The following is a 13,364-nucleotide window of genomic DNA, read 5'->3' as shown; positions in this document are numbered from 1 at the left end:
TAGACTCTCCCAGTGGGCGTGTCTATGCGTGCTTTAATGAGCATTTTCTAATCCATATTAAATTTAGTACCTCCAGTGTGAGGCACTAAGTTAGTACACATTTGGCTGCACTAATGCATAGTAGCACATTTGCATGCTTTTTTAATGACACCTAATGTGCAGTAGACTATTTTACTGTACATTAATGTAATGTCATGGTTCTTTACGTGACGCTTTAATGCGCAGTAAAATATTCAACTGCACATTAAAGCGCACTTGTAGATTCACCCAGTGGCATCATCTACATGAGTGGCGGACTGAGCAGTTTTTACTGTACAGTCACTTAGTACTTGCTTAACCAAATACAAAATGACTGCACAGTAAGCTGCATTACTGCACAGTACCGCCCTCTCAAGGTTATTTTTAGATGCTGCTGTGCAGTAGTGAGGAGCTACTGCTCAGTAGCTTATTAGTACTTCACAGTAGTGTCACTGTCACAGTTCGTACCTGGAGATGCTACATCATCATAGCAATGAGCTATGGCACTATAGCTCATTCCCACCGCACCGTAGAGTCTCATGTAAATGCGCCCAGTGTGAATCAACCCCTGTTCCTCCTCAAACATGGACAAATGTGGCCCAGGTAGGTTAAGTCAATGACAAGGCAAATTAGTGGCTCCTTATCCTTTCTGTCGTTTTGAGTAAGATCTGCTGGCCTCCACATTAAAGGCAAATAACAGTAGCTCCACCTGTGAGGGAAGGTACCTCCCAAAGCGTGGCCTTTCCTGAAAAAGTAGTGCATGTAATGAGGTTTCTCTTTTCTTTTCCAGAGCAGTTTGCACTGCTGTTTATGCTGCTCTTAGCTCCAGCGTGGATTTTTTTATTCCCTCTTAGATCCTGAAACATGTTTCTAAACATCCTTTTAATTTGTCACTTTCAATATGTTTCAGCTGCATTCACAGGATTGTAGCTGCAGTGTGGGAACGGTGGGAGCTCTTCTGGCTTCCACTAAAGCTGATAGGCATTTTGCTTCTTTCTGCCTTCTGTTGGGCTTTCCCACTTCCAGCAAGGTGCTTTCCACTCCCAAATACTTCATCTCACAGCTGAAAGCACATGAGGGGCTCAGCACTTTTCAGGATGGGTCTCATGATGCCTGCAGTGTCCAGTAATTTGACAAATCCTGCGGCTGAATGGAGAAGACTGGGCACGTCTACACGAAACTCGATGTCACCATAGTGATGAGCAACATCATCGTAGCTCATGGCTACAGTGACATAGTGTCGGCAGGCATGAAGCGTGACACTAATACTACTGCTCATTGCTACTGCACAGTAGGACTGGTGTCATGCTTCGTGTCTGCCAACGCTATGTCACTGTAGCCATGAGCTACGATGATGTAGCTCATCGCTATGGCGACATCGAGTTTTGTGTAGTTGTGCCCAGTCTTCTCCATTCAGCCGCAGGATTTGTCAAATTACTGGACACCGCAGGCATCATGAGACCCATCTTTTTTTGGTGGTGACTGTGGAAATTGCCATTTTTCACTGTTTCTGCAAATATCGCCAAACCGCAATTTAAGTGGCTCCCTAGTTATTGTGCCTAGCAACCCTCATCATGGAATGATCTTGTTGTGCAAGGTGCTGTACAAACCCAAAACCAAAAGAGGGTCTCTATCTGAAAGAGCTTGTAATCTAAGCAGTCAATATATCATCATTGTCACCCTGGTTTCTCATGGCCAGCCTAAAACAGTATGGTTTAGGCAGCAACTCAAACTGAATGGCTTGTGGCTGTTAATGTTTTGCGTTGTGCAGTGCCTTTCTGGTATTATGATTTCAGTGGGACTAGTCAGGAAGTAAGCTATTACTTAATAAGGATAAATACAGCAGAATCGAACCCTGGGAAAATATCCAGCATTTTTCTTAACCTGCCTTGTTTTTTGTTCCTACTTAGCATTTGAATGCTGGTTTAGAAAAAACCACCGTCTTTCTACAAAACATTAAATTTTACAGTGCCCCTCCAGAAACCTTAATATCTTTTATCTTCAATGCTGTAGCCTATATCATTTTATTTATAATGTATGGTATTGTACAGGCTGTGATGTGCACTGGTGGTATACTTTTGCCATTTGTACCCTAGGAAATAAAACAAAACAACTGTAGCTTATGTTATGACAAGAACCATTCAATACAATCCTATTTTGTATCATGTCTTTCATTTAAATTGTAACCTAAATTGTTTTTGTACTGAGTAAATGATTACAGAGGGGAAAAAAAAGATTAATAGCAAAAAAGAGATGAAGAAATGCAAGCAAGAAAAATATGTATGTGTGTATAATATATATGTATATACTTGTACATTTTATATACATTTATAACTTTGTATAAATGCAGATTATATGTGTTTATATATTGTACGCACACGTGTATATATACACAGACGTAGAGTGAGAGCCCATCTGGGAAATACAGAAGAATATGGAGGCAGAGAGATACAGAAAGACTGTGTTGTTTGACTTGAGAAGATGATTTTGCTCTAATCATCCCTGTAGCAGAGCTGTGAAGTGAGAAGGGCCCAGAGCAAGAGCAGTATTGAAAAGCAGAAAGAAGGAAGGGCGGAAGTGGCCCGTCGCCATCAATGGAAGGACTTTTGTAGAAGTCTGTGGGCATTTTAGTGGGCTTGCGGTGTGATGAACCGCTTGGAGATGCAGTTCCTGAGAACTGATGGAGCAATTCAGAGGATGCCTGGTCAAACAAGAAGGCCAATGAAGACACGGAGCCTGAAGTGTCTACAGAGCCAGGTAAGCAGATGTGAGATGGCTCTGCTTTGCTGTATGCACAAGACAGGTGCAAAGCAGCTCTCTATATTGCTTGGCATCTGAAGATGAGGGGGTTCGATGGGCCATTGGGAACCCAGTCCATGTACTTAACCAGGACAGAACCCTGTATTTACTTTTATATTTGAATACGATGAATGCTATGAATTTAATCACTGCCATTAAGGGAATTTATATTTGAGCAAAACTTTTGATTTATACCACCCTCTGCCATGATGATGGAACTGAGTCATCATGGCAGAGGGTGACCAAGGGCATCTCTCAGGGCTCAGTATTCAGACCAGAGTTTTTCAACACGTTCACGCTTTTTTACATGTTCATGCATTTCATACATTTCAACGTGTTCGTGCTTTTCAACATGTTCATCAACAATGGGATTCAGGTTCTAAAAGCAAACTAGCAAAGCTCATTGATGACACCAAATTATGGGGGAGTGTAGTCATTCCCAAAGACAGGCTGGCAATACAGGCTGACCTGGACAGGCTTGCAAGGTGGGCAGACCTCCCCCAGATGTCGTTTAATACAGAGAAATGTAAAGTGGTACATCTGGGGAGAAAGAATCAGCAACACACTTACAGGCTCAGCAGTGCTACGCTTGCCAGCACCCCATCTGAACGAGACCCGGGTGTCGTGATAGACAACAAAAGAACATGAGCCACCAATACAATGCCGTACCTGGCATTGTTAATCGAACACTGGCATTCATCTACCGAGGCATCTTGAGCAAGACTGAGGATGTCATCCTCCCTCTCTACTTGGCCTTGGTGAGACTACAGCTGGAGTTCTGCATCTAGTTCTGGGCACTGTACTTTAGGAAGGATGTGGAGAAGCTCAAGAGAGTCCAAAAGAGGGTCACGCACATGTTTAGAGGCTTTGAGACCAGGTTATAGGAGGAGTGGCTGAAAGACTGGAGAAGAGAAAGCTCAGAGGGGACTTGGTGGCAGCCTATAAGTACATCAGGGGCTTACATCAGCACCTGGGGGAGAATCTGTTCACCAAGGCCCCCCAGGGAAGGACAAGAAATAATGGGCCCACGCTGATTGAGGATTGCTTCAGGCTAAACATAAGGAAAAAACTTCTTTACAAGTCAAGTGCCGAAGGTTTGGAACAGGCTCTCCCCGGAGGTGGTACCAACACCCACCCTGCCGATCTTCAAAAAGTGTCTTGACGCCCATCTTGCTGGGTTCATCTTATCCCCGCAGTCTTTCCTTCCCAAGTGCAGGGGAGCTGGATGCGATGATCTGTATGGTCCCTGACAGCCCCTAACAACTATGAAAATATGAAACAGCTGAGGATCAATGATACTAATAAATCCTAGCAATGTTAGAAGAGATACACTGAGCAATTCGGTTTTAATTATTTACTCAACGGATCAGATGTAGGATCAAACCCCAAATATGTAGAAAACAAATAAATATATATATATATATATGTATGTATGTGTATATATATATGTGTGTGCAAAAATATATCTATATTTATATGCATGTATATGTATATGTATGTATGTGTATATATAAAGAGAGAGAGACCTTTTGCACATTTTCTTGCCCTAAATTAGATATGTTTGTGACAAAGAGGTTGCTAATTCTTTCCCTTCCTCAAGCATGTGTCAGGAGTAACGCCACTGCATTAAACAGATCTCTAGCAGCTTATAACCAGTGTAAATGCAAGGAAAAATGGCCCAATAGTTATAAAAGAACCAGCTTCTGCATCTTACAGAAGGCTGCATTTCCACTTTTCTCTGAGGAGTTCTTTGTTTGTATTTTTTTTCTTTCTTTTTTGGTCTGCATCTCTTTTTATTTTAATTTGATTTGAAGTCTTAAATCCGACAGGTGACTGGACTTTCATCCATAATCTGCAGCGTTCAAATTAAAAGGAATAGTCTATAGATTGTAGGATTTTCTGCACACCATGGCTAAATCCTACCAGAGTCCCTCATGAACAAGAAAAGCCAGGAGTGGAGTGTGAAGTTAAATTGATCCGATCAATGTGCCACATGCAATCATGTTGTGTTCATTGCTAGTCAACAAACAAGCTAAAGCCCTAGATATTTTTTTCCTCCTTAACACATTGTCACTTTACCAAGTCTTGGCTTATCCCGGAACGCTTAGCAATCGCATGCAGTTCGGTGCCTTCTGCCCTTATTAATCACTCTGTAGCTTTTACATTTGCAAATAATGGGATTCCATTTGTCTTCCTTGAACAGAACGCTTCTAAAAAAATCCATTTGTCCGGGCGTGTGTTACATTAAGAACAAATATGATCATTTTTCACAGTAAACCTCTATATAGTTTTAAAAAACCCAGATAGAATGGGAAGAAGTGCATTTTCCTCCAGTAACATTAAACAAAAAGGTTAAGCTCCTACTGACAGGAAAGATGTATTTGCAAGTGATTAGTTATATTTCTATCATAGGGCTTGTCTGTGTTCTTCTTTTGATGTTTAAACAAAGCTCTTGAACACACTGGGTTGTAGTCTCTGATGTTGATTTATAGGTAGGGCTGAATTCCAAACACTGAGCTAGTAGGCAGGCATTAATAAAAAGCAAAGACTTTCTTCCTGCTGGTTAGTATGTGACTAAGCTCTCCTGTTTTAGTCCTCAATCTGTCAAGAACAGGTGTATAATAGGGGAGTCCTTGAGGCACAAAGACCTCAGCTATACACAAAGGGTTTCACTCAGCCACGCTCAGGACAAACGTTGAAACACAAATTTACAAAATTGTTTTGACACAAAATTATTTTATGGTTATTATGATACAGGCTCAAAACTATTTAGGTTAGCCAAGGCCAGGGAGGACTGCTGGGAAATCCAGATGGACCTAACTAAGCTACTGTCAGTAATTGGGCAACACAGTGGCAAACGGCATTCAACACAGACCGGAGGAAGGTAATGCAAGGGAAAGAGCAGTCTAAAAGGGATGTGCCGGTAGGTTCTGAACTAATTGCATCCTCTCAGTAGAAAGCTTTTGGAGTCACCGTGGGCAGCCCAATGAAGATGTCTGCTCAGTAAACTGCAGCCCTCAAAAAATGCGAGCAAGAATTTCAAAAGCATTGTGAACAGAGAGACGAATGACTGGGTAGTTTTTCAGAAATGCCGAAGAATCTCATATCACATTGGTCTTCAATTAAACTGAATTTCAATTAAATTTCTAAGTGACTTAGGTACTTTAGAAGGGGAAAAAAACCCCAAATAAAAGCAAATATCAGAATCCATTATATGATCCTCTGTAAAAATGAAGTTGAAAAGGGACAACGAGTTTGTCTAGTCTGATTTCCTGGATAAGACAGGCCACCAACATTCATCTAATTACTCTTTCTTAATCCTGAAGATTTAGGCCAAGTCTTTTAATCCTCAAAACCCTAAAATATTTCCTACAGCTAAATCATGAGAGTGAAAAAGGCACTACTAATACCCAAGGCCCTGCAAAGCAGGGAGCTAATTAAGAGGACTATTTTTTCCCCAAAACAGCTGAATCACAACTTTTAAAACTATGTCCAGCCTTGCCTTGATGATTGGACCAAGGTCATGCTCTTTCCATCTTGTAGAGGTGTCTCCTGTCCAGGTGTAAGCTATGTTGTGACTCATGTCTAACCAGTCTCATGTAAATTGGTTCCTGAATGAATGGGAACGAATGAGGGTGCTTGAAGTACAATGGTAGCAGGCATCTACTGAATGATCAATTCAACACCCTGACCATTGCCTTGCATTGACTCACCCAGGAACCACAGACCTCACCCAGGAACAGAGACAAAACCCAGCATTTGAAAGATAAAGAACCTACAGGAACCAGCAACCCCATCAGCGTGTCCTACTGGACAATGAGGATACCGGGATCTGCATGTAGGCATCTGAGCAGGACTGTCCTTGCCTGGACATGTCCTTCCCATAGGAGACACAGGTAGCACATCCCAATAAAAGGGGTGGTAGACTGTGACCTCCTTGGGACACCCTCTCCATCTGGACCAGCACTATATCATGCCACATGTCCACCCAGAGGCCCTGCCAGCAAGCCCCCTCTGGACAACACCTTGCTGGAGGAGACCCCAACTGGCCATCGAGGATCAACTCACAGACCAGGACTGGCAGCTATCACCCACCTTCCTTCCCCAAGCAAAGGACCTGGACTCTGTCCCTACACACTTTGACTTCAATCCTTCCACCAAGCCTTTCCTCTCCTTCTACCACTGTGTGGTAGTGAGAGTGCTTGTGTGTGCGTGTGTAGGAACCAATAACTTCATGAGCTGTATAGTATACTGCCTGTTTAATAAAATGGATATTTTTGACCCCAAGTTGGTTTCTGTCTTGCTGCAGGCTCCCAATTAAATCCCCATCTCTCTGCCGCCTCTATCTCCCCTAGCTCTGGCTTTCTCTCCCTCTCTGCTGATCTCCCAGCCCTAGTCTTTAGTTTCCCAGCTCTAGCCCTCTGTCCTCTGCCTCTGCCTTCTCCCCGATCCCTGTCTCTCTCCGATCTCTCTCCCCTTGTGTCCCGCCACCTTTCCATGTCTCCCTGATCTTCCCTGTCTCTCTCTTTTCCCTGCTTGCGTGCCATCACCTCTGCTCTCTTTCCCCAATCTTCCCTGTCTCCCTGATCTTCGTTCTCCCCATTGCACTCTGCCACTTCCACTTTCTCTCCCTGATTTCCCCTGTCTCTCCTTCTCTCTCCAATCTTTTCTGCCTCCCTCTCCATTCTCCAGCTTCCCCCGGCTTCCTGGGCCCCAGCTCCACCCACAGCCTGTCCCCCATAGCCTCTCTCTAGCTCCCAGCACCTGCAGCCCCTCTCCAGTTCCCCCACAGCGCCTACCCAGTTCCCGGCTACCCACAGCTCCCCTGCAGCACCCTGACCCAGCTTCCGGCTCCCCTATCCAGTTCCCGGCTATGCGCAGCTTCCCCACAGCACCCCAACCCAGCTTCTGGCTCTCCCACCCAGTTCCCAGCTGCCCCCAGCTCCCCTGCAGTGCCCTGATCCAGCTCTGGCACCTGGACCCTCTCCCTATTCCCTGAAATCCGGCTCCCGTTGGCTGTGGCTTCCCTGCTGCTCCCCAAACCAGCTCCCCGCAGCTCTCCTGCAGCGCCCTGATCTGGCTTCCAGCACCCGCAGCCCCGACCCAGTTCCTGGCTACCTGTAGTTCTCCCACAGTGCCCCAATCTGGGCCCCAGCACCCAGAGCCTCTTCTTATTCCCCCAGTCCAGCTCCCAGCATCCACAACTCCGCCACTGTCCCCTGACCCAGCTCCCACCTCCTCGCAGCTTCCCCACAGCACCCCAATCTGGCTCCCAGCACCCGCAGTCTCTCCTGGCACCCCTGCAGATTCCCCAACCTGGCTCCCAGCTCCCTGGCCCAGTTCTCGTAGCCTCCCTCGGCTTCCTCCTGGCCCCAGCTTCTCTCCCCATGTACCTCTCGGCTCCCCCATAATCTTGTCACTCTGACTCTGTCTCCGGCCCCAGTCTCTGTGCTAGCATTGCTTCTCCGCTCTGATGGCTTTTTCCTTTCCAATCAACACTAATTAACTTTAAGTAACCTCAAGCCCCAGTAACCTTAAATAACTCCAGGGGCCACAGTAACCCTAAATGACCCTGAGTAACCCCAGGGTATATTAATCCTGAGTAACCGCAGGGGCCACTTGACTACAAGTAACCCCAAGCCCTAGTGACCTTGAGTAACCCCAAGACCGCTTGACTTTATGTAACACCAAGCACCAAGTTATCCCAGTGCCCCCTAGTGTTAACACACAGTCATGAACGTGCATGTTTGTGTATGTGTACATGTGTGTGTGAACTCATACTGGTGTTTGTATAGTGTGTGTGTGTGTATGTGTGTGTGTATCATTTTGTATCATGCCCCCCTGTTTAACAGTGCAATATTGGGATCCTGAGTGTTGATCTGGCGTGTGTCAAGTCAACATATATATCTTTTTATATATATCATTTAATATATATCTATAGATATATATGAAATGAATCAAACATTAGCTTAAATATTATATATATACACATAATTTCATACATATCATTGTATACACACACACACACACACACACACACACACACATATAAATATTTAAATATTAAAGTCACTCTTTCTCATTGGAAGTGGCCTGAAAGCTCATGTTGAGGTGGCTATCTGTGATAACAGGCAAGCACTTGTCTTCAGAGGTCAGGAAAACAGATCTTACGATAACAGGCTGAGAGCCACGGGACTCTTTAGCCTGGAAAAGCGCAGGCTCAGGGGTGATCTGATGGCCACCTATAAGTTTATCAGGGGTGACCACCAGGATCTGGGGGAACATCTGTTCACCAGAGCGCCCCATGGGATGACGAGGTCGAACGGTCACAAACTCCTGCAAGACCGTTTCAGGCTGGACATAAGGAAGAATTTCTTTACTGTCCGAGCCCCCGAGGTCTGGAACAGTCTGCCAGCGGAGGTGGTTCAAGCACCTACATTGAACACCTTCAAGAGTAAATTGGATGCTTATCTTGCTGGGATCCTATGACCCCAGCTGACTTCCTGCCCTTTGGGCAGGGGGCTGGACTCGATGATCTCCCGAGGTCCCTTCCAGCCCTGATGTCTAATGTCTATGAAATTTCCCATTCTGGAAACAGAACCTACATGCCTGGCCCCTGGTTTTTACTGAATTAGAACCTATCTCATAAAAGTGTGACCATTTAGCCAAGTGATTCAGCTCACTCTGTATCAGTAACCTAAATTTCTCATTATTTGCCATCCCACTAACTTTTGTGCCATCCATAAAGTGAAATGTCCTCTTCTGCATAATTTTCAGTTGTGGTTACCATCTAATAAAAGGCAAAGCAATAAAATAGAGACCAATAAGTGGAATTATAAAGGTGGAACCATAGACTTTGGCTGTAGGACTAAGGGCCAGATACAAATTGGTCTCAGAAGCAGCTATATTTAGATGGACTCATGCCTAACTTCTAAGTGCTTCCTTATGGAAAGTGATCTTAATTGGTCAAGCAAAGGCACATATGTGATCTATACAGACAACATTAAGAGGTAGGTGCCTCCAGGCTAGGGACAGAGATTACACATAAACTGGTTTAAGTGATCAGAAGCTGGTTCAAACTTGGAACAGAACAGGTGTTCAGTGCACATGAACCAGTTTGAAAATGGCTGAAACCAGTTTGAGATAAACCTGGTTGAATGTACTATCAGACATAACTGATTTGTATCAAACCAGTTTGTGCAATGTCTGTCCTAGAACCCTTACTGGTTTAAGATAAACCTGACTGTCCCAGCATGCTCTCTGGGCTGGGCTGGGCAGAGCTCTCTGCTCCACAGCATCGCTGATGCTTTACCCCTGCTCTGTGGCTGGAGCTCTGGCAAAGACTTGCAGGCACAGAGCATTTGTCTGGCTTCTCCCTGCTAAGCAGGGATTGTTCCCCCATCCCTCTGCCATACGCAGGCACCTCAGCATTAACTAGCAGACAGGAGGCTGGCTATGGTCTGTCAAGAAAGGCAGACAGGCTTTTTGGAGCTAATCAACAGGCAGCTTAATGTCCTTCCTTGGAAATACTGTTTAAGAAGAGCTTGGAGAGAGGCTTTGTTTTCTTAATGGGTTGATAAACACTGAGTTGGGGGTGATCAACATTCCCTGCTGAGCTGCTCAGGAGCTAGGGCAATAATCAGAGCATCTTGCTGGGGCCTGGTCATGCCCCAATCCCACCCAGTTCAGTGCTGTGGAAGTGAAGGAAGGGCTTCTCTAGCCCCCCAGCTTCTTGCTTGAGCTAGTGCAGGCATGTGCCTGCATTTCTAGAACAAAAAGGGAATGTCTATCCACCCCCAAATCAGTTCAAGCTTTGCAGGTTAGATGAACCTGCAAAGTTTGAATCTATTCAGGCTCAGGCTTTTTGAATGTCTGTCCCTTACCCCAAAGAGCAAATCTAAAATTCCCAGAGGCACCTAGGCATAGCCAATAGGAAACATTGGGCACAGCTAAACAAAACACTTACTGCACATTAGTTTACTACCACTGCACAATAGTGCATTGCAGCACAAACCGTGTTAATAGCCCAAGGCATTTTTATACATGTAAATGCCATGGCACCAGGCACTTTGAAAAGTGCCCTGCACTGTGCCACTTGCAGCTGTATATGCAGCAAAATGCATGTCAGCACTGAGAAAATGGTGGTAGCATGCTTTTGAACTAAAACACACAGAAGGTGTTTCAGTTCAAAAGTGCACCACCACCATTTTCTTTGCGCTGAGGTGGATTTCACCACTTATACAACTGCAGGTGGTGCAGCACAATTCAGATCAGCTCCAAAGTGGTGGATCTCCAGTGCACCATGGGACAAAAAGGTATGTGTATAAATGCCCCTGCTGCACAGTGTTATTAGGCAAATACACAGTAAGCATCACTAAATAGCTGTGTGCTACTGCACAGGAACTCTAGGTACTGCACATTTTGTTAATACTTTATTAAGCAAGTACTACACTAAATGCACAGTATCTAAGGCACATTAATGAATGTGCAGGCACACACGCTAAGCAAGAGGATGTCTGAACTCTCAAAAGGTTAGGCACTTAACTTATAGGGCTGTGTGAAATGGCACTGTTCCATTTTGCCTTGATTTTCAAGGTTTCGACAGAACAGCGCTCCATTTCAAATTTCATTTTGATTTGAAACAGCTGTTCCGTTTTGCTTTGTCGAAAGAGTGAGGCTGTTCCGATGCTGTTTCAACATTTTTCTAGATCAGGTTGGGGGGCGGGAAGTCAGCACAGCTGGGCTGACTCCCTGACCCCTGCCAGATCTTGCACCGGGGATGGGAAGTCAGCCTAGCCTGTGGTGAGGATGGAGAGTCAGCCCAGCCTAATCTAGTGTGGGGGATGAAGTCCAAAATGAATATGTTGGCTAAACTTAGATGCCTACTAAGCTTTGTGGTGTGCAGCTGTGGGATCTGGGAGGATGGTTTCCCTGTAGTATATAGTTTGTTTTCCTTGGCATTTGTGTGACCTACATGGGTTCACTTTATAGGTAGAGCAAAGACACTTCAGTTTATGGAAAGACAGTGCAGACTGCAAGGGAGAATTCTAGGTCAATAGAAAAACATCCATTCATTTCAGTAGGGTCAAAGTGCTTTCAGCAGAGAAGCCTGAAGAGATGTTTTACCCATCAGTGTCTTTTTGCATTAAGTGTTCAAATCCTGTCCACTTTGATAAATGGAGAACAAAGAAGTTTGACAGTTCATTTCAGCTCCACACATTCCTATACAGTAAAAAAAAAAAAAAAAGAAAGTCCTCAAGTTGAAGTGGAAAATATTTCAGCACAGAAGTTTCTGTTGGGATGTGATTCAAGACCTTCAGCATTTCTTAACTTTCTCTACCTTATGGAATGGACATATTGACTCTTGAAGACCCAGGAGATTTTTGGAAATTTACTATAAACTCCCCATATTTCATTGAGTTCTCTCAGGCTAGTCTCACCTCCCAGGATGTATATATTTCTTCATGCAAGGGGCCATTAGCATGGTGAAGAAACCTGGTGTGTTGTAACGGTAGTGCTTTTCTCGATAATCATGTTACCACCACAGCTTCTCAGGTGAAATAATAGTTAGGGTTTTTCTTCCTAAGGCAAAAATATCACTGAAGTTACTTATCAACAGTTACTGACATAAATTTGTTATTTCTTAAAAATGTATCTGGTGTGCTGTAAAAATATCCATTTTCCACCCTCCTCAGGAGGATACTGCAAAATACAATACATTCATGGGACCAGAGAAGTCATTTCACATCATAACAGTTTCCTTCTTCTGTAGGTAATTCATAGATAGGAGTGAGCTGTTACATACCCCATTAGTCTGGAAAGGTTGAATGTCAAGAAGGGCCTCAGCTCCCTAAAACAGGGATGATTACAAATTCTTAGAAGCCCTAAGGCTTTCATACTTCAATTCCAAGCTGCCTTGCCTTCGTCTAAGCCTGACGCCCTCATGACTCAGCAGTATGTGGGAAAATCAGAGCATGAAAACCGCAGCTAGGAGCATGCAGTGTCCACTGTTAACGCGTTGCTGCTGCGAGCTCCTGCCAGCCCCAAGGGCTAGGAGAATCATCCCGGTGGGTGCCAGTCTGACAAGCCAAAGCTCTGCAGTTGCCTCCATGGCAAAGGCCCTCTTGTAGAAGCATATAAACTCCCCATACCTGGCTCAGACCTCAGCTGTAAAGTAGAAATGGAGTTTGGTTACTTGCCAGAAAGTTAGCAGTGAGCAATAATGTATGAGAGCTCTGTTCTTGCGTGTGAGACTGTCATGGGATGGGGTCCCTAAGGATGGCCACGATCTCCTAAGGTCCCTCGACCACGCCAATTTGGCCTGATGGGCACCCTCTTTTCTCACCCGCCACGTCTTGATGAAAAAGTAATGTAGGGAGGCTGCCTTCACATCTGGTTGTCCTGATGGACTTCCCTGGGCCTCATAGGTCCCCAGCCTCATGGGGTATATGCATGGCTCCAACCACCCCTTTACCATGCCCCAAGTCTCACAGATGGTATTGCTGTTCTCTCCCAGACCTTGCTATGACTTAGCCCCTCGTCCTCGC

This window comes from Crocodylus siamensis, chromosome 1 (assembly GCF_052110815.1).
Source record: "Crocodylus siamensis isolate JL-2025a chromosome 1, ASM5211081v1, whole genome shotgun sequence".
In the NCBI taxonomy this organism is placed as follows: Eukaryota; Metazoa; Chordata; order Crocodylia; family Crocodylidae; genus Crocodylus; species Crocodylus siamensis.
The sequence above is the reverse complement of the archived record's forward strand: the minus strand, read 5'-3'. Positions refer to the sequence as shown.